Source organism: Protopterus annectens, chromosome 7.part0, assembly GCF_019279795.1.
Source record: "Protopterus annectens isolate FY-2018-M chromosome 7.part0, PAN1.0, whole genome shotgun sequence".
Classification (NCBI taxonomy): Eukaryota; Metazoa; Chordata; order Ceratodontiformes; family Protopteridae; genus Protopterus; species Protopterus annectens.
The window spans coordinates 1,730,759,611-1,730,784,378 of NC_056739.1; the positions used below are offsets into that span (position 1 = coordinate 1,730,759,611).

General features: G+C 42.7%; 1 protein-coding gene and 1 pseudogene across 5 annotated transcripts in view; both read left to right on the forward strand.

Moving 5' to 3' along the window:
- Positions 1-24,768, forward strand: part of MAN2A2 (mannosidase alpha class 2A member 2) — a 2,415,216-nt gene that overhangs the window by 1,495,008 nt on the left and 895,440 nt on the right. The gene's annotated exons all lie outside the window — the stretch shown is intronic.
- Positions 8,895-9,050, forward strand: LOC122807315 (annotated as a pseudogene).

The following is a 24,768-nucleotide window of genomic DNA, read 5'->3' on the forward strand; positions in this document are numbered from 1 at the left end:
GTAGAAGTATCAGAGGTATTTCAGAAATTCAGTGAAATGTGTACAAAGCAGATAACTGTGGGAATGAAGAAAGCACAAATGGAAATATTTATGGAGGACTTAATTATGCCAAAGTTGGAGGTAGTTGCTCAACAACTAACAGTTAAAGTGGGAGGAAATTAGATTAAAATGGTGGTGTATAATTGATATGCTGGAAAGTCTCCAGGAACATATGGGCATTCCTATGGACGTTAGGAGGAAAAAAGTGCTAAAGATCTCAGAGATTTGGTTTTAACAGTTTTTTAAAAGGAGAGGAAGCACCAACATCTTGGAAGAAAGCTGTGGTGCCTTATTACTTAAAGATGGCAAAGATCCATTAGACCCAGCTTCATACAGACTCATTTCAAATTTAAACCATGACTATAAAGGGTTTATGCCAGAACTAGATAAAATAATTGCAAAGGTGTCACCAAAATTAACTGATATGGATCAATGTGGTTTCATGGAGGGGAGCAAATATTTGACAACATTAATAGAAAAATGATAATCCAGAGGGGAATCAGAATATAAGAAACTACCACTGTTGGTAGGTCTTGATGCAGAGAAAGCATTCAACAGTATAAGCTGGGATTTGATGGTTAGGGCAATAGATACATTTACATTTCCTGATATAATAATAAGATTAATGTGGAAGATATATGAAGGATCAGAGGCAAGAATTAAAGTGGAAGTTTCCTCGCTGGTAAGTTGTGTTTGAACAGAGGAAACAGGCAGAGGTGTCTTCTTCCCTTTTGCTATATGCTTTATATTGAGAGCCATTGGCAAAGAAATGCAAGGATATAATTGGTATGGTAATCAAGAAAAGTTGGTGGTATTTTCAGATATATTATTTTGTACTTGATAAATCTAGAAAAGGGCATCTCAGTGTTTTAGAACATTTTAAGACAGTTTCATGTCTTTTTGGGATATAAAATTAATGCAGATAAAACAGGCTATAGCTGTTAATCATTTACCTACACAAAAAATGGTTTAACAATACCCATATTTACAGGCACATGCTAAGATGAATTATGTAGGTGTATGGATTAAAAAAAAGGCATTTCTTATGGTAGCTTAGGATATGTCTGTAGAGATTAAACATAAGATAATAGAAAAACTGAGAAACTGGATGCTATTGTGCATTGATATGGATAGCAAGATACAAGCAGTGAGGATGTTTTTAGTCCCTTTAGTTTTATGTACAGGTAAGGCATGTTTTTATCAGCCAGAGGAGAAATTGTAGACAGTTAATAAAAATTTGAAGGAATTTATCTGGGAGGAGAAGAGGACAAGAGATAAGTGAAATAAATCGAGCCTTCTAGTAAAACAAGGTGGTTTGAAGGGACATTTTAGAGCTAAACAGAGTTAGGTGACTAGCCACTGCTGTGCTGTATTCATCTGTGCAATCCAAGGAATCTGTTGCAATCTGCTAATTGCTGATTTGTTGCACTTTTTGTCTGCTGTAGCATAGACTTGATTCAGACATGCTAAATCTGGTTCTGTTTGTTAAATTGAGCACTAAACCAGGTTATCTTTTTTTGGAGAGGGTCCCCCTGCATCCTTGTGGCAGGAGAGTGCAGTTAGTACTCGTGGTTAAAGATTCCTGGCACGGGGTTCAGTTTTGAGCTTTTTTATTGGTTAAATTGTGTACTTCAGTTTGCCCACTGTTTTGACACAGCTGCACAGAGTTACACAACAGAGTTACACAACCAGCCATTGCTCTATTGTATTCATCCTTGCAATCCAAGGAATCTGTTGCATTCTACTAACCACAAATACAATTTAATTATGTATTTTGCATTTTTAAACTGTATTTTTGCTATATTGCTGTTTTTTTAAAAAACTGTTCTTGCTGATTTTGTCTGCTGTAGTAAAGACTAGATTCAGACCTGCTGAATCTGGTTCTGCTGGTTAAATTGAGCACTACACCAGGCTATCATTCATTGGAGAGTCCCACCTGCACCCTTGTGGCAGGAGAGTGCAATTAGGACTCATATGATTGAAGGCTGCTGGCACAGGGCTCGGTTTTGAACTTTTTTATTGGTTAAGTTGTTTAATTCAGTTTGCTCACTGTTGCTACATAAGCCATGCAGTTGCACTGGTTTGCACTTGTTTTAACACAGCTCCACAGAGTTAGCCGTCCAGCCAGTACTACCACACTGTGTGTGTGTGTGTGTGTGTGTGTGTGTGTGTGTGTGGAACGCAAAACTTCAGTAGATATATTTTCCCTTAGTAGCTGCCTGTGATCTGGCCAAGAAGTCCTTAAATTGCACTTAGCTGCTCAGAGAGCACCTCAGCTGCCATTTTGCCCATTAAACAATCCCAAATCCACCAAATCGACAATAGTCTCATATCATTTAGAGAACCCCCTGTAGTATAGACCCTTGATAGAGCACCCCATTAGTATACATTTGGAGAACACAGTTATACCATACCCCTCCATTTTCTCTCCCCACTGTGAAAACAGGATTTAACCTAGCATTATAGATGGGCAGTTTCCCTCCATTTCTCCTACTAGCCTGATTGACATGGATAGCCTGAGGCAGTGTAGCAACTGCTTCATGTACATTGACAACCTTCTACTCCTAAATCACCCAAGTGCAATTTATGAGAGAAGCCTCTACACTAAGAATCTCGCATCCTTGCTCTCTCACTCACAGAACAGTAACAATGAACAGGTTCTCGGCTCATATACTACACCTCCTACACAAAGCATGCACTCAACACATAAACCTTCCAAACACAAACATGCTATATCTAATACAGCACCTACAGCGTTCAATATACATAAAAACACAAACTTCAGTGTCTCACCAAATAAGCCTCTATAGCATAGCACATTAGTCGTAGGTGACTCCATTGTGAGACACATAGATGAACCACTCACCATCCTGGAAAGGAGAAGGTTACGGTCAGCTGTCTGTCTTGATGCCAAGATCCATCAGATCACACACACACTCAATTCTCTCAACAAGTACCATTATATCACCATCGTAGTTTATGTTGGTGTGAGTGACTTGAGATGTACCTCACTGGATTATATGAGACACATGATTGAGCTCTATGAATATGTGTCCCAGGCAGTTATATCCCTAGTCTTGAGCAGCATTCTACCCTCACTTAGGATGATACCACACTATAAACAAAAAATGATTGACTTCAACAATTGGCTTAGTTTCTGGTCCCATTCTAAGGGGATTCAGTTCCTGTTAGCCTGGGATGACATGGTTGAGAGACCACGCTGCTTTGCCAGAGATGGTCTTCACTTGTCACTTCTAGGCTTTCGGTTACTGGCTAAGGCACGTGCCTCCCCAGTAGTGCCTTTTTAGGCAAGGTATCAAGAACAAAATTTTTGACTTGAAAATATCACTCACACATAAACTAAAGGTTATGCTGCTAAATGCTTGGATTTTAATCAAAAACTGCATTCTCTGGAAGCACTCCTCTCCCTGGAGGATATTGACATCTGTACAGACACAGAAACTTGGTTCAGGGCCCCAGAGAGTACCCCGGCCTTGCAAGGCTACAATGCCTTCCACACTTTCAGACCACAGAATGAATGTGTGAGAAACAAAGGAGGAGGAGTATCTATCTTCATCAAAGATAAATACACCGCTAGACTGGTTAGACAGTTACTCCAAGTTCTACTAACTGTGGGTAAGACCCCCCCCCCCCTTCAAGTAATTGTTAGCTGCAGGCCCCTTCAGTGAACTGAGATACCCATGCTGCTTATTTGGACTTACTTGTGTCAATCGGATTACACCCAGGCACTCTAGTCGTGGGCGATTTTAACTATCCCTCCATTGACTTTGAAACTTACCAACATGCTCACACTAGACTTTAACACTAGTGCCCTGGAACAAATAGTATGCAACCCCACAAGGGGCTCAAATATTCTCAACCAACATGGGTGACCATTGCACTACCACATGTATAGGACCCCCACTGGTTAAATCTGATCACAAATCAGTCATATGTGAATAGCTGTAACACCTGCACCCCTCTTAGGTGAAAATATTTCATCAAAGCTAATTATAACCTTCTAAGGGATGGCATAAATAATTTCCAAGCTCCTGTTCCCACAGATGGCATTGACAACTATACTAAGGTATACACAAATGTCATGTACATACACGTAAACAAATGTATTGACACAGCTATACCTGATAGCATCAAAACAAAATCCTCAAGAGAAAACAAGCCTCCCTGGTGGACATCTAGCATTATTAAGTTATACAACAAGAGGAAGACGTTGCTGTCTAAGAATAAAAAAAGAGATGTTCCAGAACTGGAAGAACACCCTCCTCTGCTTGATCAAACAAATAAGACAAATTGTAAAATCCTTTAAGGGCAGTTTCAAAAGAATTAGCAACAGTAGATAAGGATAACCGTAAGGCATTCTTCAGCCATATCTATAACCTAAAGATAGGACTGAGACATGTGCTGAACTAGCTGTGGATGGCATCACACACACTGATTCTGCAAAAATAGCTAACCTATTAGCCGATAGGTTTGGTGAAAATTTCACCCCCTTGTCCCCTCCAAACATTCCACAAAGCATTCCATCTACATCTCCTCCACCTTGCATCTCCAACGATCAAGTCATTAATGCGCTCTCCAAGGCTATAAACACAGCCTGTGTGGGACCAGATGCGCCCCAAGTTGTGTTTTAAATGGTGTAAAACATGAGTTAGCAAATCCATTAGGCAATCTCTTCAACTACAGCCTGAGTACTGGTTTTGTCGCTACTGAATGGAAAACAGCAGCCGTCACCCCTCTTCATAAAGGGGGTACAGCAACAGACCCCAGAAACTACAGACCCATAAGCTCAGTCAGCCTTATTTGTAAGACCATGGAACTAATCATCATGGACCTTATAAATAAGGATATAGCTGATATCCAAACCCTTGATCTGACACAGTTTGGTTTTGTCAAAGGCAGGTCATGCCTGTTAAACCTGTTGGACTTCTTTGAAAACGTCACCAGAGTCATAGACAAAGGCAAATATTTGCACACAGCTTACCTTTACTTAGCCAAGGCCTTTGGCACAATCCCACATTCGAGCATCATTGATACTGACTTCCCAGTTGAATATCAGCCCTTATGTCATTAGGTGGGTTGCTAACTGGCACACAGACAGGTCACACTCAGTTAAAGCTGGGGGCTTTACCTCAACCAGCAGACCTGTTACCAGTGGGGTTTCACAGGGGTCATTGCTAGGCCCCCTGTTGTTTGGAATATACTTCTTAAAGGTTCAGGCCAAAACAGAGGGACTGTGGCTAACTTTGCTGATGACTGAAAGTTAGGTGCAAACATTGAATCCTCAAATGGTGTCATTATTACCTCAAGAGAGATTTACACAAACCAACGACTGGTGCCAAAACCATGGACTCACTCAATGCTAAAAAATGCATTGTCATCCCTTTCAGTAAAAATGATAATCCCTGCAGACTATCATATAAATACTAATACCCTAACTAACAACTCAGTAGTGTGAAACTTGGAAATGCAAGTTGACTGTAGCCTAAACTTTGACCACCATGTGTCTACTGTGGTAAAGAAGGCATTCTACTTTGCACACCTCATTAGCAAAGGCATTGCCTTGAGAGTGAAAGAAGTCAACACCCCTGTACTCTACCCTCATCAGGCTAATAAATGTGTACAGTGCTCTCTTTGGTATGTACCTACCAGGCACATGCTGCAACTTGAGAGACCTCAGATATTTCTAACCAAGAAAATTCAGGGTCTCCAGCACGTCATACATCGACAGACTGAAGTCACTGTCACTGTACTCAGTAGCATACAGACTACTTAGAGAAGACTTGTGCCTGGTCTAAAGAGGCAATCTTGGATCCAAACCTAATGGAAATGCTGCACATCTGCAAGTCAGATGGGACAAGGGTCACCTGTTCCAAAGAACTTGACCTGGCCTGGGATATAAATCGGCCTGCTGGAGTTCAGATATGTCTCTCAGAGGTTGCCACTCCTCTGGAATAGGCTACCAGTTCAGATCAAACAAAGCCCATCTATGACACTGTTTGAGTAGTCTGGATAACTTGATGGAATGCCATAAATTCCTGCCTGGGATTTCACATATGATCCTCCTAGATATGGGCACTCATTGCTAACTGAGATCTTGAGTTTAGGCAAGGCTTATACCTTTAGGTCAATAGCCCAATAACCACTTATAAACCTAAAGCTCATGTACATAACAGAAGCAGCAGGTTATAATTAACAGTGAAGAGGGATGATGATGAAGCAGGGGTGAAGTTCATGAAATGAGAGAGTTGGATATTGGATGCAGATCCTTAAGGAGAATACTAACAACCATGCAGAATATTATATTCTTAAGGTAATGTATTCTAATAAGTAAATGAATATGAGAATGGAGAAAGGAGATTTTGTCAAAAAGGATGACTGCAAGAGGGGCCTGGACTTTACTGGAGAAAATTGACAAAGGAAGTTCTGAAGTTCAAGCCAGCATAAAGTGACTCTGGCTGACCAAGTTCGCAGATGATTGCAAACTGGGAGCCATTATTGATTCTCCAACTGATGTAGACATTCTACAAAAAGGCCTCACTGACACCAATGACTGGTGCCAGAACCGTGGCCTTAAGCTCAGTGCCAGAAAGTGCATTGTCATTCCCTTTGGGAAAAATTTGGTGCCCATGAACTACCACATAGGCAGTAGTCCACTAAACACCAAAGGTCTGATAAGAGACCTGGGGACACAGGTTGACAACAACCTCTCCTTTGATAACAATATAGCCACTGTAGTCAGAAAGTCCTTCTATGTGGCACATCTCATTACAAAAGGTTTCTCATCCAGGAAGAAAGAGGTCATAATCCCTCTCTACTCGTCCCTCATTAGACCTATTATAGAATACAACGGCTCATTTGGTATGTACCTCACTAGACACCGACAACAACTGGAAATGCCACAAAAATACCTCACTAAGAGGATCGTAGGCCTTAGACACATGCCCTATACGGACAGACTGAAAAAACTCCAGCTATACTCTGTCTCTTATCGCCTACTTAGAGGCGATCTGTGCTTGACCTACAAAGCCATGTCTAACCCAGAGCTACTAGATATGCTACATCTAAAAAAATCCCAATCCCTCCGTGCCACACGCTGCAGGGACCTTAACCTCATTACCACAATAAACAGAGCATGCTGGAGGGACAGGTTCCTAACCCAGAGACTTCCCATACTGTGGGACAAACTTCCCTTTCACGTCAGTCAGAGCACTTCACTGGCCCTGTTTAAGAGAAATCTTGACAAGTGGGTGGGCAATAGGAAGTTCACCCCTGGGATCTCTTCAGTGGCCTTACTTGACAAAGGGCACTGGAAACTAACTTTGGGCAGCATGATGCCCGGGAATCTTCTTGGCCTAGGCTTATATAGGCAGCCATTAGCCTAGTACACACCTGTGAACACACCTATGAACCAAGGTATTGGGAGCAAATAACTAGAGAGGGAAAGGTAATAGAGTGGTAAAAGGCCAAAATGACATTTGGACTGCAGGTCTAGAGACTGCCTTCCCTACCAGGGACTGATATCCAAGTATAGGCATGTCCCTCTTATAAAGGGGAAGCCGGTGCTGATCTTAGATTCATGCTGAAACATAGATTATCTATCTTGGTCCATAAGGAAACAAGGGTATAACATGACTAGGTCTGTAGAGGTCTTAGGGCCAGTAGCCTAGTAACCTCCTAAGGTCCTATGCTATAGGAATCATAAGTGAAAAACTTGCACTGGTAAAGTTTTTAGTTGATTCTAGAACAGAAGCTGCTGTTAAACAGGAATAATTAGTAGGGCATTTGAAATACTGTGCAATAACTCTAGCAATCAATCAGAAGAGGTTAAAAAAGATTGTGAAGAGATTCTGGGAAAGCAATTTATAAGAGAGCAATGGAATGAAGGGCATATGTATGGCTCGGAAGTATGCAATAAAGTCCAAAAGGTTTAGGATATTTGCCCATAAGTGTTTGAATAGGTATTTTTATACCCCAAGTGGACTTGAAAGAATTTCTCCTCAAGTAGATTGCAAATGTTGGAGATATGACGGGGAAGAAAGAGGTAACTGGGAACATATGTTTTGGGAGTGTATTGAGTTAGCAGATTTAAAAAAAATCTCAACAGAATACTTTGTCAGAAATATTGCCTGAGCAAATGGCTGTAACTAAGGAAGTGATTCTTTGGAGCTGGGAGACAGGATCTGAATTGACTAGACAATGTATGGCCTTATTAAGTTTAATTCTGTTGGCTGCCAAAAAAGCTATTACTAAAAAATGGAAATCAAAGTAAAACACAAGTGTATTCAAAGTATTGAGTATTGTAAAAGAGATAAAAGAACCGAAAGAGAGAATTTTATTAAAGGGATGGAGCAAATTTCTTATACATAAATGGAAATTGTGGGAATAATGCATACAGAATAATGTTCGAGGGGGGGGGTGAGGTTTAAAAGAAAGCTTGTATTCAGCAATTTATGTAATATTGGAATGATAATAGTTATGAAGAAAGAAAACGTGATGTATAATTTATGTGAATGAAAAAAATGTTAATGTGGTTTGTTTTCTTTTTTGTTAATGTATGTTTGCCTATGTTGTAAGTGATAATTTAATAAAGGTGTTAAACTTTCTCAGTGCTCTTTTTAAGGCATAGTTACTGATACAGTACCAGCTGGGATTACATACCTTTCAACTGTCCCTGCTTTTGCAGAATGTCCCTGATCTTACTTTATATTTTTTCTGTCCTTTGTAGAATTTTGATTTTATGGTAAATCACTGAGGATTGCAGTCAACAATGACAGATTTTGGGATTTCGTATTTTCTGTCAGAAAATGTATGTTGAAGCAAAACATGCTGTTCTATTCATTTCTTGGCCTTTTGGCTAAGTTCAAGTTTAGTATCTGTTCTTATCAGTTTAATTTCTGTTAACCTTGTAACTGAATTACAGTAATATTTAAAAATTGTTTTGGAATTGCCCCCCATGTTTCTGACTCTGCGCAGAATTCATGAGCAAAGACATTGAGAGGTATAGCTGGAAACCAAAAGAAAATGGAAAACGTGTGATGAAAATCTCAGTAATAAAGCATTACTGTGTGAGCTGCTACTCAAACTGAAAGGCTGTGGCTATCCTAAAAGTATGTATTTTGGAAATTTAAGAGGTGAATGTGAAACATCCAATTTCTTTTTAACAATGTGAGTATGTCCCTTAGAAGTCACAAGGCATGAGCAGAATAGTAAACTGTTTAGATTAGCTTCTAGTTTTTAACCTTTTAGTAGTATTAGAGAGAACTGTGGTTAATCCATTGTCAGATATGGAGAAGAAAACCTTTCTAGTGGAACCTTTGAGAAATAGGGAAAATGACAGTCTCTAGCCATAGTATTTTCTGTAGGCTTAATAATGTTATACTGTCAACATCTCATAACTAGAATGCCAAGTATCTGACTGTCCAGTGATGATGTATTGTGTTGTTAGAGACCATGATGTTTGAGAATTTAACCTACTTTATGAAAGCTTCTGAATATGAGAACTCCAATTGACAAGATTGTGACATGTACTGTGGAGTGAAGTTTACAGGCCCAGTGTGTCCATTTGGAGACTTGTGAGATAATAATATAGAACTTTGCTTGGAGAAGTCATATTCTGTAACTGCCACAGCATCTGAACCATCCAGATTAATGACATATTACAAAAGTCATTAACGTTATGTAAAATCATGTGTTCAACCCTGCATCATCAGTCCATTTAGTATACACATCTGAAAGAACCATATCTCCATTTTGATTGGTGCCATTATACTAACTGAATCGCCATGGTAATCTATTCTACTGAGGAGTTTTACTCAAAAGACAGAAAGTACTTGGACTTCCAAAGTGGCTGACCCAGTGCGAAAGCAGAAACTTAGCAGAGAAAGCCAGTGGACCTAGATTTCTGGGTAAATTTCAGTAACTGGCTAGTAAGTGCACTGCCTGGATGCCAGGAAAAAAAGAAATACAGAGGACCTGAAGGAAAATCAGCTACAAAAGGCGACAAACACTGACCGGGAAAAGTACTGCAGCTGTTCAGCAAAAAGCAGTGCAAGCTCCAGACATGACTTCCAGTAACCTAGAGGAAAGTATAAGGTAACTGCACGTAGACCTGACTAAAATAAATAAAACACTGATGGAATACTCAAACAATAGAGTGCTGGAAAAGATGGAAGAAGCTTTTAACAGATATTCAGGCAAGGTGCTAAAACTGCAAAACTAAGAGGTTGAAATAAAGAAAAGGCTGGCTGAGTATGAGACTGCACAAGAAGAGATGTTTCAAAAATAATAGAATTAGAGGACAGAGCACATAGGGAAAACCTAAGATTTTCTTGTGTAGTCTAGAAGCTGGAAGGAACAGACTGTATTAATATTATGAAATCACAAATAAGCAACTGGACTGGTGTTCCACAACAGGAATTGTTAATTGAAAGGGCACATTATGTGTATGCTCCAAACCTGGCTATGAGAAACCCAGACCTTTAACAGTAAAGATGCAGTCTTATGAGCAGAAGGAGTTGATTCTGACAAACTGTGGCAGAAGGACAAAGAGATAAAAGTGGGAGACAGCTGAGTGTTCGTGGAGAATGACTACTCATTGTACACCAGGCCAAAAAGGAGCAAATTTATTCCATTATTCAGGGAATGTAGAGAAGCAGGCATGAGATTCAAACTGCTGTACCCAGCTATCTTCAAAATATTTTTCCCTGGAGGAACAAAATCATGTTTTGATGAAGTACACAATAAGGAAGAAATACAAAAGTTTGTCCAACAAAAAGTGAGGTGTGAAACAGAAGGAGATTCTGCTTCTTATTTTCCTGGTAATAAAGACCACAGAGAGACTGTGGCAGTGAAATATTTTCCAGTGTTTCAATGGAAAATGCATGAGAGAGGGGGGAAAAAGCACAAGAGTTGACTAGAAGACTCAATAGTACTTTGGAAATGAAGCAGAGATGGGGTTTGGGAGATGGAGATGAACAGGAATAGAACAAGAAGATCTGGAAATATCAGATTTTCTTGGACTTTGTTAAACTTTTAGGAAACTCTAAAGCAAATGCCTTACTTTATGTCATCAATGTTTAGAGATTAAAATCAGGAACTTAAATTGACAAATGTGGGATTATAAAGCAATAATTATATTTGTGAAACATGACAGAACAAGAAAATCTGGAAATATTGGACTTTTTTGGACTTTGTTAAACTTGTAGGGGACTTTAAAGCATATGCCCTACTTCATATCATTAATATTTGAAAAACTATTTAGGAGACTGGAGGAGGGGGAATGTTAACTGTAAGTAAAACACATTTTTTCGTAATGGTACTGTTTTAATGGTGCATGATTTTCTTTGCATGTTATAAAGTAAAGTTCTTCCAGTTATTTTAAGTGTAATTGGGATACTGATATAAAAAGGTGCTCATGTTTTTTATCTTTCTTTTTCTCCCCTTTATTCCCTTTCTCCTTGTTCAGTTTTAAGAAATGTAGGCACTGGAATTAAAACAAAATCTGGTTACAAGAGCATGACAAAAGAAAGATTCAAGTGCTTTTCTAATTCTTGCATAGGGGAATGGCTGGATTAACCCAATGTGATAGTGTTCAATCTCGCCGTTTGTTCTTACACATGGGTTCGGAGCCGATCCTCGGCTCCGTGCCGGCCTCTTGCAAGCTCTGCATCGAGAAGAAGCTCGAGACAATCTAATACCCACAATCCCCCTCTGCCTTTACCTCAGATCTAGTTTGCCGCTGCTGCATACGCATCGTTGGGAGCTAGCTCGAGAGTTTCTAAGCTAAGATATAACTTTTATTGTTGTATTTTATTAGGATACTAGTCTAGTTGATATTTTCAGTGTTAACAAGTGTGATTGTGTTGTGGTTCCGTTAATTTTTTTGGTACCGTTAACTTTATTTATTGGTATTTTTGTTATCGGGGCCTACACCCTTCATATCTTTCCATAGTTGAGACAAATTTTTACCGGATTTGACAATTACATCGATTGTGACTAACTATTTTCGGATTTGACTGTTTTTTACTGGAGTTGTCTTTTTATTCTACAATGTCTGAGAAGGTAAAGTCTGGTTTCAAGCGTTGTCAGTGTGGCCAGAAAATGTCGGTCACTGACAACCATAGTTCCTGCGTCTACTGCCTTGGCCCTCTCCACTTACAAGAGGATTGCTCCATCTGTCACTCTTTTAGTGGGAGGGTCATGACAGATAGGCGAGGAAACTAATGGACAGAGGTCTATTGAAACCGGCTTTCCAAGAGGCTCTGGATGCTTCTGACCAGGCATCGAAGTCCTCTAAGGAGTCGAAGACGTCGGAGCCTAAGTCATCGGCTCCGAGCTCTTCTTCAAAGGTTAGATCACCGGTTCCACAGACTTCGGGGCCGAGTGTTCAACTGGTATCGGTTCCTGAGCCTCGAGTCTTGGAACCGGTGATGGAGCTCCCTCCTTCGGCCATATTGAGGTCGGCTCCGTCTTGGTTCCTTCGACCCGTTCTTCCTCCAAACTTTCGGATGTCGATGTGGATCGCGTGGTGCAGAAGTTGTTGGAGCATTCGGCCCTCTCTAAACTTATTTCGGTTTCCACCCAGTTGGTGTCGAAACTTGAAGGCCTTCCTGTATCTCCATCCATTCCTCCTCCGAGACCGATTCAGTCTTTGGAGCCGGAAGAGGCTGATCTACTGATTGTGGAGCCCTCGGGTCCAGAACCGTCCTTTTCTCGGTCTGTTCCCCTCACCTCGACTCCGTCGGACCCGGTACCGGAGTCTCGGAGCCGACGGTCTGTTCTTGGTTCCGGGGCCGAGAGTCGAACCGACGTGTCGGTTCCGACTCTCCGCCTCGGCGCGGATCGATTCGGCTCCGTCCTCGGGGTCGATGCCTTCGGTGCCCGTGTCGGGGATTCTTCCCATTTCTTCGGAACCGGGGGACTCTTCGATACGGGACCCGGGAGCGTTCGACCTGATGAGGAAGGTGTTGTCTACCCAGACAACCACATCAGTGGAAGCAGTTTCTCCTCCCCATAAAGGGCCTTTGTCTTCATCTGCACCCACGGCCACATCCAAGCGTCGGGCACCAGTGTCTCAGCCACCCCTGGAGGGTGCCCCCTCTTCCTCCGAGGCTTCTTCGGATGCTCCCCACGAGGAAGTCCCTAGGAAGAGATTGTGTAAGAGGAGACACTTGGATTCTCCACAGGAATCCTTGACATCTGACACTGACTTAGATGAGTCAGAGGGGTCCCTAAGTCACCTTCAGAAGATGTCTCTTTTTCAGACATTTTGGAGATCCTGAAGCAGAGAGGTGACTGGCAGTCCCTTCCCCCTTCTGAGGATGAGTCAGTTCTGCTGAAGGCATTTGGTGCTCGCCCTTCCTCCTCCTGGGTCACTCCGCCCTTCGACGAACTAATGGAACTAATTGCTCGAAGGGCGTGGGAGACTCCTGACACAGTGGAACCTGTTCCAAGAAAACCTACCAAGTACATCACAGCACCTCAGGATAAGTCCTACCTTACAAAAGGAGTTCCAGTAGACGCTATGGTGGTGGCAGCAGCCACGAAAAAGGAGATGTCGGAGTCTTCTTCGTCTATCCATCCTCCTAATAAAGACTCTAGGACGATGGTTAGATACGGGAAGCGCATTTTTAGTTCAGCGGCTTTTTCCATGCGGTCCCTGAACTATTTGACCCACTTTACATGTCTACAGAGGGATCTAGTCAAAGAGTTGGGAGATACCCTCCAGGGTACTACAGATGCAGCTGTTTCAGAGAAAGTGACAGCGCAACTTAATACCCTAACATCGATTGTTAACTCGTCCATGAGGCTGATTTCCTACGCAGCCGAAGGTTCGAGTAGGGCAGCAGCTTCAGCGATTGCTCTTCGTAGACAATCCTGGATGCGCCTATGCTCCTTTGCGGAAGCCTTCAAGTCTTCCTTTACAAACGCCCCATTTGACGGTGCCACTCTCTTTGGCCCCAAAGTAAAGGAGACCCTTACCCGGTGTGAACAAGAGGGAAAGACTCTGTCTGCTGTCGGAGTCCGTTTTTCCACCCCAACTAGACCGTACCCCAAAGGGCAACGCGGTGGAAAAATGTGGTTTCGAAAACCCCAAGGGTCTTTCTCAGGCACACAGGGTGATGCCCCCTCTAGAGGCAGAGGAGGGGGCAGAGGTGGAAGACGCCGCCCAGGCGGCAGAGCGGGTCCGCAACATCAAGGTGACAGGGAAACACTCCCTGGTAAACCTTTCCAGCACTCCTGAGAGGAGGCCCGACTGTCCTGCTCTGGAGGCAGTCGGGGGTCGCTTAGCTTTATACCCTCAGGCCTGGCAAAATATAACTACAGACAAGTGGGTAAGAAGCGTGGTTACCAGAGGTTACAACATACCCTTCCTATCTCATCCCATCCCAAAGAAAAGACTCCCAGATGTACCGCCCCATCTGCGAGAGCCAGCAGCTTTAGAAATTTCAAAGCTGCTAGAAAAGAGTCATCCAGCCAGTCCCAGCGGACCAGCAAGGATTCGGGACTTACTCAAGGTTCTTTTTAGTTCCAAAGAAAACAGGGGACTGGAGGCCCATTCTAGACCTAAGCTACCTCAATACTTTCGTCAAGAAAGAAAAGTTCTGAATGGTCACGCTTCAATCGATCCTTCCATTCTTACAGAAGGACGAGTGGATGTGCTCAATAGATCTAGAGGATGCATACTACCACATCAAAATGGCCAGGGCATCCAGAGATCATTTGCGCTTCCGGCTGGGAGCCAGTCACTTTCAATTTCGGGCCCTGCCCTTTGGTCTGACCTCAGCCCCCAGGGTCTTCACCAAATGCATGGCAGTGGTAGCGTCTCACTTGAGACGCCAGGGATTCCAGGTGTTTCCGTATCTGGACGACTGGCTCCTTTCGGCCACCACCCGGCGTCAACTACTGCAGACCAGAGACTTTGTTCTTCAACTGTGTGTTCACCTAGGGATTTCCGTAAACTTCGGAAAATCCTTACTTCAGCCATCTCAAAATATCTTGTTCATAGGAGCAGAGTTAAACACACATCAGTTGATTCTGAGGCTTCCCCCAGAAAGGATATTATCACTTCAGACTCACATATGTCTTCTACTCTCGTCAAGGAAATCTCCTGCAAAACTAGTACAGAAGGTATTGGGCCTCATGTCAGCCTCCCTTATTGCAATTCCTCTGGGAAGGCTGCACATGAGAGTCCTACAATGGCTACTGTTTGCACAATGGTCGTTTCAACAACTACCTCTAACACACGAGATTCTTATAACAAAGACTTGCAAAACAGATCTAAACTGGTGGCTTCAAACGTGCAACCTTTCCAACGGGAGGCCGTTTGTGCTACCCACGCCCACAGTTACAGTGACCACGGACGCTTCCCTGATAGGGTGGGGGGGCATCTTTCAGGGACAGACAGTCCAAGGCGAATGGACCAATTTAGAGTACAATCTGCACATCAATGTTCTAGAGTTGAGGGCGGTGTTTTTAGCGTTGCAACACTTTGCTCCCCTTCTTCCTCTAGGGACTATTGCAGTTCAGACGGACAATATGTCTGTAGTCTGGTACATAAACAAGCAGGGGGGAACCAAGTCCTATCAACTATGCAGAGAGGCCATGAGAATTTGGCAGTGGGCGGAGTCCACGGGTCGCTTTCTAATAGCAACGCACATCCCGGGGTCATCCAGCGTCATAGCCGACAGGCTGAGCAGAGCAATCCTGTTACCGCACGAGTGGTCCCTAAAACAGTCAGTGGCGAAAAGGATTTTTCGCACGTGGGGCCAGCCTTCCTGCGACCTGTTTGCGTCTCCAATGAATGCCAAATGCAGGAGCTACTTTGCCCTATTACCCCTCCAGGGGAAGTCCCCAGGGACGCACTGGTTTACGATTGGCCCCCGGGACTCCTATACGCATTTCCCCCATTTCCTCTGATATCGAAGTTTCTCCAGAAAGCCAGGAACCTACACAGGACGATAATCCTCATTGCTCCATTCTGGCCTCGTCAAATTTGGTTTCCCTTCCTGAAAATACACTGCATTCGGGGACCCTGGATTCTGGACCCAGAGCCAGATCTATTGACTCACTCGTCAGGGGTTCCCCATCCCGCACTCCTGTCACTCCATCTAGCAGCTTGGCTGCTCCAGTTCCCAACTTAGCCAGGTCTGATCTTTTGTCACCAGCAGTCCAGGATATATTAGTGGCTTCGCATGAAGCTTCCACTACTAAAACATATACTAGCAAATGGAAACGATTTGTATTCTGGGCGAATACACACCATGTGGATCCCTTTATAGCTCCTTTGAATAAGATATTAGAGTTCTTAACAGACTTATTTCATCAGGGTGCTTCTCCTGCTACTCTAAGAGTTCAATTGGCTGCCATTTCGAATTTCCATGTGGAAGAATGTGGAGTTCCTGTTATGGCTCACAGACTTTGTAAAGCCTTTTTAAAAGGAGTTTTTCATATCAGACCACCGGTCAGATCTCCGACGTCTCCTTGGAGTCTGAATTTGTTGTTATCTAAATTAATGTTGCCCCCTTTTGAACCCGCCTCTTCTTGCCCATTAAAATTTTTGTCCTGGAAAACTCTCTTTCTGGTAGCCATTACTTCTGCTAGGCAGTATCTGAACTTCAGGCTCTCTCCATCAAGCACCCTTATTTGATCTTTCACTCTGACAGAGTTTCTCTTGAACCAATTCATCCTTCCTCCCTAAAGTGTGTTCTATTAACAATATTAATCAGTCCATTGAATTACCCACTTTCTTCAAAACCACTCCAACAAAATGGAGTATATGTTACACAAATTGGATGTTCACAGACAGCTAAGATTTTATTTGGATAGAACAAAAGATCACAGAAAAACAGATGAACTCTTTGTGGCTTTTGCTGATAGCAGGAAAGGACTTGCAGTTACCAAAAGAACTCTTTCTAAATGGTTAACGGATTGTATAATCTATGTCTACGATTCTGCAAATCAACCCCTTTTACACAAACCCAAAGGACATTCCACAAGGTCAATATCTACGTCTTTGGCTCATGCAGCTCGCCTACCACTGGACGCCATTTGTGCGGCTGCTACCTGGTCTAAGCCACATACATTTATTTCTCATTATAAAGTAGACAAGGTTTCTAGGGACAGGGCAACCTTTGGTTCCACTGTGCTCAAGAACGTCCTCCCGTGAGTTCCTCAGGATCAAGGAGCTAGGGACGCTACCCATGTGTAAGAACAAACGGCGAGATTGAACACTATCACATATAGAAGTTATGTCCTTACCATAACGTTCCATGTGGAGTGTTCATCTCGCCTTTGTTCTTACAGTCCCACCCTCCCACCCTTAGGAAGAACGTTCTTTGATGCCTGGCCAGGAGCATTTTTTGCTACTGTTACTATACTGTGTACATAGTTGGTATACACATATATTTTTATATGTGTCTGTTTAGATATGTATATAGTTTTTCTATAATTGCTTTCTATACTTGTGTGTATAAGCATGAATGTGCTATTCTGTAGATTGGTTTGCTTGCAAACTAGATCTGAGGTAAAGGCAGAGGGGGATTGTGGGTATTAGATTGTCTCGAGCTTCTTCTCGATGCAGAGCTTGCAAGAGGCCGGCACGGAGCCGAGGATCGGCTCCGAACCCATGTGTAAGAACAAAGGCGAGATGAACACTCCACATGGAACGTTATGGTAAGGACATAACTTCTATTTAGCTTAATCTAGTTACAAGTTTTAAGGGAAAGCAAGTAAATGAAAAAAGAATATTGAATAATTTAAGGCTTTTTTTAGTAAACAGTTTTGTATCTGGTTCTCATGTCTCTAGTGGACAATCTGATAAAGAGAAATGGCTTGAAGAAAATGTTTTCTGAAAGCATTCAAGTGTTTTCCCAGCTGCTATAAGGATAAGACAAAGCCAGACAGTACTTAATAGAACCACAGTCTGTAGCATGCGTCTTAGCATGGATTACCTTTATTTTAGGTTATCTGAAGTGTGTGTGTGTGTGTGGCTGTCAAGTTTGAAACAATTGTTCCTATTAGAAGGGGGAAGACTTCAATATTTGATGTATATAGTTTTGTCCATTGTTATTAAGTTAATAGGTTTTAGGGGGGTATTGGGGGTCTGTTTGTATTTTTGTTTGAGGGTTTTTAATAAAACAAAAAGTTCTGTAAGATGTTAGAGAGGCTCAAATGGAGTTGACAAGAAACAACTGTATAAAAGATTAATCTGCCAAACAGTACAAGCATGTAACACAAAAGCTGAAACTAGACATTTATCAAAAACACTGTTGTACATAAAATGTGGGAATAATAATTTTTCAAGAATAAGCTTTCTGTAAAGTCTTTAAATGTTAATGGTCTCACAGATAAATACAAAAAAGTGTACTGAACTATATTAAAAATGTAGAGTGCAAACAGTTATGCTACAGTGACTCTCCACTAAAACTTAACTTTTTAGATAGGTAAAACTTAAGTTACCTACTGTCACATCTAACTCCTCTAGTGCACACTGGAGTGTTTAGGATGAACCATTTTTATTCATGTTAGCTTTAAGCATCTATTGCAAGACAAACAGTTACTGGAGAGCCCACATTCTGCTTCTCAGTAGTCATCTTGGGATTAGTGCTGTTTTCTCCTGGTGAGAGAAGTGCAGTTATATTATTTCTTGGAGACTGCTGATCACCAGAAAGCTTAATAACTGCTTTTGAGCATTCCATTTGAGCCTCTCTTACATCTTACAGAACTTCTTGTTTTATTAAAAACCGTCAAACAAAAATACAAGTCTGGTGGACCCCGGCCATAAATAAGCTATACAATAGAAGGAGGAAACTATTACATAAGGCAAAATCCCAAAAAGGGAAGGCATCCCTGATCAGTACTAGCAAGAAACTTCAATCCCTCATAAAATCATCAAAGGCTAGCTTTTAAAGAAAAAATCACCAAAGACTTTAAAGATAATCTTAAGGCGTTCTTTAGCTACATCAAGAATCTGGGTGGCAACTCTCAGATATGCTCTGAGCTGGTGCAAAATGGGACAAAATACACTGAACCCACTGATATTTCCAACATCCTGGCGGACAGGTTCAGTGCAAACTTTACCCCCCCTTCCCGCCCAAAAGGGCCAGTGTCTATCCCAGAAGGATGCAGTCCCCCAGACATCACAGACACACAGGTGAAAGCAGCCCTCTCCAAAGTAAAAAACACAGCATCAATGGGACTGGATGGTATCCCGGGCTGCGTCTTACACAAGCTCCAAAATTAACTAAACCCTCACATAAATTCCCTGTTCCAACTCAGCCTTACCACAGGTTATGTACCCAGAGAATGGCGTACAGCAATAGTGATCCTGCTCCACAAAGGTGGTGCCACAACGGATCCTGGGAACTATCGCCCTATAAGCCTGACTAACCTGGTCTGCAAGGCTATGGAGTGCATCATCATGGATCTCATAAACAAAGACATTGGGAACCTCCAAACACTGGACCCTACCCAATTTGGCTTTGTTAAAGGCAGATCTTGCCTCTTAAACCTAGTTGACTTCTTCAAAACAGTTACCAAAGCCATAGATGAGGGAAACGTAGTCCACACAGCCTACCTGGACCTCGCAAAGGCCTTCGACACAATACCCCACTCTGGCATCATAAATAAGCTTACCAGCTTAAATATTAACCCATATGTCACAAGATGGGTTGCAAACTGGCTCAGGGATAGAACTCACGTAGTCAGAGTCGCGGGTGCCATGTCCGACTCTAAACCGGTTACAAGTGGCATCCCACAGGGCTCAGTCCTGGGACCCCTCTTGTTCGGTATATACTTCTCTGAGATACAGGCAAACACAGGAGGACTGTGGCTTACCAAGTTCGCAGATGATTGCAAACTGGGAGCCATAATCGACTCTCCGGCTGACACAAGCATCCTCCAGAAGGGCCTTACGGAGATGAATACCTGGTGTCAGAACCATGGCCTCAAGCTAAATGCCAAAAAGTGCATAGTCATCCCCTTTGGGAAAAACAAAGTGCCCACAAACTACCACATAGGAGGTAATCCACTAAGTACGGAAGAAGTAATTAGGGATCTGGGGACCCAAGTAGATAGTAACCTCTCCTTTGACAATCACATTGCCAAAGTGGTTATAAAAACCTTCTATATAGCTCACCTAATCACAGAAGGGTTCATATCTAGATCGAGAGGTCATTGTGCCCCTCTTCTCATCGCTCATCAGGCCCATAATGGAGTACAGAGCTGGAGAGACCTCAAAAATACCTCACCAAGAGGATCGTGGGCCTCAAACAGATGCCCTATGCAGCTCGACTAAAGAAACTCCAGCTCTGCTCAGTTACTTACCGCCTTCTCAGAGGCGATCTCTGCCTGACGTTCAAGGCCATGTCTAACTCGGAATTGTTGGACATGCTCCACCTCAAGAAAACCAAATCCATTATAGCTACATGCTCCAGGGATTTAAACCTTAACACAACAATAAACAGGACATGCTGGAGGGATAGATTCATATCCCAAAGGCTTCCCTTGCTTTGGAATAGAATCCCAGTCCATGTTAGGCAGAGCCCCTTGCTGACCCTCTTCAAGAGAAATCTTGACAAGTGGATGGGAAATCGTAAATTTACTCCTGGGATCACTTCTATGGCCCTGCTGGACAGAGGCCCAGGAATCTAGTCTAAAAGGGAGGCAAAAGCCAACAAATTCTGGCTAGGCTTATAAATGCCCTAGGGCAGATAGCCTAGTACCTACCTATGAACCTACCTATGGTGACAGCTTGGAATCTCTGCTTATATTCTGATCCTGGTGAGAGTAGGATCAGAGTGCATTGATTCCTGACTCTTTCTGGTTGGAGAGTGAGTGTCTGTGCTTAACGTAACTGATTGGTCTGGTTGCAGTGCGAGGCATCTACCAGAAAAAGGCTACAAGCCTGCAGACCTTTGCAACATCTGGAACAAGACTGTGGATCACCAAACAGGCCGTAGCCTGCTTCTCTTCTTGGGACTGGTGCTAACATTTTGCTTCTTGTGAGAGAAGAAGCAAAGGAGTATTGTATCCCAACAGAGTGAAGCTGTGCTAAAACCAGCATCAGTAGTATCCATTCATGCGACTCACCTCTTTTCATCATTCTTGACAAGCTAATTCTTTATTTTCAGTAAGTACTGCTTGATTTCTTCCTAACTTTAGAATATCTGCCTAAATACTTCATCCTTAAATTTTCAAGGTCTACGTATTAATTTCCCCTCAAGTGTTTGGCAGTGCTCTGTATGGACAGACACTTTGAGTGACATTTTTCCTCTAAAAGGCTTCAGTACTTAATATATTGAGCTCATATCCAGGCATGTTTAAAGGTCAGTTCCCTGTGCTTTCTTCTGTCAACCTGGTGAACTTGGGCATCCTGATGCAATGTAGCAACTGCCTCATGTACACAGACAACCCTCTTTTCTTACCTCCCAACACTATCACATGTGAGAGATGCACATAGAGTTCATATTTAAAACACGAACGTTTACTTACCCGAAGACCTAAATGGCGACACATATTCCACGAACCACAAATACACCGAACGCCCTAAACCGCGAAATTCAAAAACTCGAAATGTCATACTTGCCGCATCCCACCGCCCGCTACATACTACCTACACAAACTAAATAAACCACATACGTACACTAACCAAAACACTACTTCTAACCCTAAACTAAACCCTACTTCTAACCCTACACTAAATCTTGCATATACCACCATGTATGCACTTAACTTAACCCGCACCCTAACCCTAAGGTTTGTAACTATCGCACACTTACCTTAAAAAAGGCCGTACCCAAACAAACTAAATAATCCACACACATACAGTTAATAAAACCTTACTTCTAACCCTACACTAAATCTAACATTCATTACCATCTATGCACTTACCTTAACCCGCACCCTAACTCTAAGGTCCGTAACTATCGCACACTTAACTTACGGAGCTATACTGCAGAAGAGCCAACCATGACGATTCGACATTTCAGATTTTGCGCTTCAGGACGATCAGTGTTTTCGCGGTTCGATGAAGACGTGTCAGCGTTTAGGTGTTCAGGTAAGTAAACATTCACGTTTTTAATATGAACCCATGCACATATATAGCCAAATTGGAAGCCAAGCACTCTCCAGTCAAGACTGGATTAGCCAGTCAAGAGGAGAAGGTTAACACCTGCACCACACCATATTCATCACATAACCCTCTAGAACTTACACCACCACAACCCTCACATAGTAACACAAAACACACACCTACTTTCGCGGAGGCTCTCAATAAAAATCTGCCCAAACAACAGAGACCTCTGAGGCAGAAATGCAAACAACCACCACATCCCAGCACAAACCATGAGACACATAGCTCACATAAATAGTGTGCCACTCAACCAGAAGCCCAGAAGGCAAAACAACTTACCCAATACACTAGTCATAGGTGACTCAATAGTAAGGCACACTGATGTCCCACTCACTAGGTTGAATAAGGAGAACGTTATGATCAGCTGCCTGTCAGGTGCCAGGATTCGCCACATAACGCATGCACTTAGGTCACTCCACAATGTGTACAAATATGACTCTGTCATTGTCCATGTTGGTGTGAATGACCTGAGACATACCTCTCTGGACTACATGAAAAGAGCCATAGAGGAGCTCTTGGATTTTGTAGCTCAGGCGGGTATGAACCTAGCTCCGAGTAGCATCCTGTCGTCATCTAAATGATACCACAGTACAAGCAGAAAATGATGGACTTCAACAATAGGCTAAGTTTCTGGTGTCATTCTAAGAGGATCCAGTATCTGTCTGTCTGGGATGACATGATCGACAGACCTTGATGTTTCGCCAGAGATGGCCTGCACCTGTCACCCCATACTGGCCAAGGCTCTTGCCACCCCTGTAGTGCCTTTTTTGGCAATGTGCTGAAGACAAAATTACCACCATAACAGCTACAAGTAAACGAAATTTGAGGGTTATGCTACTCAATGCTAGAAGTCTAAATCTCAAAATGCACTCGCTCGAAGCACTCCTTAAGATGGAGAACATCGACATGTGCGGTGACAGAGACCTGGTTCAAGGCTCTGGAGAGCACCCCAGCACTACCAGGCTATAGTTCATACCACACCTTTCGGCCCCTAAACTTGGACCGAAGCACTAAAAGTGGTAGTGTCTCCATATTCATAAAGGATATGCACACGTCCACACTAGTAGCCCAACATAACGCATCAGAGATACTTCAGGTACAACTAACACTGGGTAAAACTGCAGTCTAGGTTGTAGCCTGCTATAGATCCCCCATCATGTCCCAAGTCTGCCACTCCACATTCCTAAACACACTGGAAAATATTAGGGTACAACCCAATACCCTTATACTGGGAGACTTTAACTACCCCTCTATTAACTGGGAAAATTACTCGTGCATCAACACACTTGCTCTACGTTTTCTGGAATTCATTAATTCCAACGCCCTGGACCAACTCATTCTTACCCCCATAAGGGGTAGAAACATCCTTGCCCTGGTCATTACTAACATGGGAGATCATTGCTCTACACCATTAATCAACTCCTCCCTGGTCAGATCTGATGACAAGCTAATCACCATGGATATCTACATCCCACCCTCACCCCCCCCAAAGGAAACCACCGTAAAACAACTTCTCCAAAGCCAATTTTGGGCTTCTAAAACCAGAGGTGGCTAACTTCACGACACCCATGCAAATGGAAAATAGGTGCATGACTGCTGAATCATACACCAGTGCACTGTATGAGCACGTAACAAGTGCATGGAATGAGCCATACCAAACAGAACCTAGGCGCTCTCCTCAAAAAAATAGAAGCCAATCTGGTGGTCCCCCACCATAAACAAACTCTACAACAGAAGGAAAAAACTGTGGGGTGAATTCCCAAGACTTGAAAAATCCCCTTGTTAGCCTCAGCAAAAAACTGAGATCCATTATCAAATCCTCTAAAGCTAGCTACAAAAACAAAATTGCTGCAGATTCTAAAGACTACGACAAGGCATTCTATAGTTATGTCAAGAATCTACATGGCAATACTCAGATCTGCTCTGAGTTACAGCACAGTGGCAGTATATATACAGAACCAACTGATATTGCCAACATATTGGCCAACAGGTTCAGTGCGAACTTTACCCCCTTTCACCCCCTAAAGGGCCTATCACAATACCTGAGGAATACGAAGTCCCTATTATCACAGCTACACATGTAAAAACTCCACTGTCCAAAGCCAAGAATACAGCTTCCATGGGACCTGATAATATCCCTGGCTGTGTTCTACATGAATTACAAAGTGAGCTGGCACCACAACTGAGTACCCTGTTCAATCACAGCCTCATTTCCAGCTTTGCTCCTACCGAATGGCGCACTGCTATGGTCATCCCACTCCACAAAGGGGGAGCGACTACAGATCCAGGGAACTACTGCCCCATTAAGGCTATGGAGCGCATCATCATGGACCTTATAAATAAGGACAGAGGTAATCTCCAAACTTTGGACCCCACACAGTTTGGGTTTGTGAAAGGTAGATCATTCCTGCTCAACCTGACAGACTTTGAGTCTGTCACCAGAGCTGGAATGAGGGCAAGATAGTTCACACAGCCTACCTAGATCTTGCCAAGGTCTTCGACACCATCCCTCACTCATGTATCATAGATAGTCTCACTAAATTAGGCATAAACCTCTATGTCATAAGATGGGTTTT